The sequence below is a fragment of the Corvus kubaryi genome, unplaced genomic scaffold, assembly GCF_017639235.1.
Source record: "Corvus kubaryi isolate FWS band 111438036 unplaced genomic scaffold, C.kubaryi_AGA036_p1.0 37385, whole genome shotgun sequence".
Taxonomy (NCBI): domain Eukaryota; kingdom Metazoa; phylum Chordata; class Aves; order Passeriformes; family Corvidae; genus Corvus; species Corvus kubaryi.
In genome coordinates, this window is record NW_024581127.1 from 19,111,364 (window position 1) to 19,112,992 (window position 1,629).

Sequence of the window (1,629 nt, forward strand, 5' to 3'; positions counted from 1 at the left end):
AGTCCGCGGCCGGCGGCGGCTGCGCTGCTGCGGCAGCGCCCGGAGCCGCGCCCGCCCCGCCGCCCCCGGGGGCTCGGCCGCTGCCTGCGGGTCGCGCTGCCGGGGCTCCAGCCACCGGACAGTCCCCTCCGAGTCCCCAGGTCCTGGTACGGGTTCGGAGAGGAGCTTCCGTGCAGCCCTATGCGTGGTCTAGCTCAGTTATCACCCAGAGTTGTTTTCCATAGTCATGGGAGCTCACGACTTACTCCAGGGAAAGATAAAATCAGAGTCTCAAATGATGAATGATAAAATCAGATTCTTAAATGATCCCAGAACTCCTGGAGCTGAGACGTCAAAGGATGTACTCGCTGCACAAGACTTACTGGAACATCTTGGGAGCTCACCCGTGTTGGCAGCCTGTCCGAGCACTTCCTCTGGCCGGCACAAATGACTATTAGAAAAAAAGACTGTTGCCAAAAAATACATAATAAATGAATGACCATTTCATTTTCAGTACGAACCTTTACTGAGTTTTCTTGCCAATGCCTTTACTTTGCCAGTGCCAGTGATAAACTAGAATATGGAAATAAAGCATGGAGTAGTCTGAACTGAAGGTTAATCAGAGCTGAATACTGTGCTGTTGTGGAAAGACCAGGCTCTGAGGAAACAAAAAGCATGGGCAGAGGGACCTTTGTCATGGAGCTGAAATGAGGATGCACGCAGGAATTGGAAGTGAGCAGCACCTGCCTGCATGGCTGTTGGGCCGGGAAGCAGAGGCTTGAGATGGAAAGCAAGCTGGGGAGGAACCAGAAGAGACAAGCACACACTGTCTGAAGGAGTCCTAACATCAGAGAACAAAGTGATTCTGTGTAAGGACTCCTTGCCAATTCGGAAGCGATGTATTAGGCAATCAAATCAATTTTGAAGATGTATCCTGCTGAGACCCAAAACACCCAGCACAGGAGATTCAAATCTTTGTGGGAATAACTCCCATGAATGTCAAAATTACTTGCCAGGACATGGCAATAGTAGGGCACTCACAGTGCCCATCTCACAGATCGCTCAGTGCTCCGGGCTGCTTTGGATACCATTTCAAAGCTGCTCCAAGCAGTGTTTCCTTTAGCAAAGTGCATTTTCAATGCATTGAATAGTGTATTATTCACTCTTTGAAGAAAAACTGTAGGGAGAAACTTACAGAGTTGGGAAAATCGTGCCGGCTGTCCTTGGAGCTTTTTATAACAGTGCCCTCTTTGACATAAATATAAAGGAGCAAATAACACCTAATCAAAGGAACAAAAAACCCTATCTGTAAATTGTTCAACTAGTTTCAAGTAAAAGTAAAGACAGAAAGAAACTCTCCTTAAGGCTATTGTACATTTCCATTTCTGGGAATTATCAGAATAGGAACATACAGATGTTGGGCAGTGACACTGCAAGCTGCACCTGCCACATCCAATAGACAAGTCTTAATTAAATGACTGACAGGAAAAAATATGGTGCTCAACCCTGGCAATGCAGCCTGGAAGATTGTGAACACCTTTCCGGGGCCTTGGTACAGCCTAGCAGGGCCTTGGGTGGGCACTGTCCTTCTGAAAGCTGATACAAAGGCAGGAAATTGTCTACACATAACAAATGGCCGTGTTGTCATTC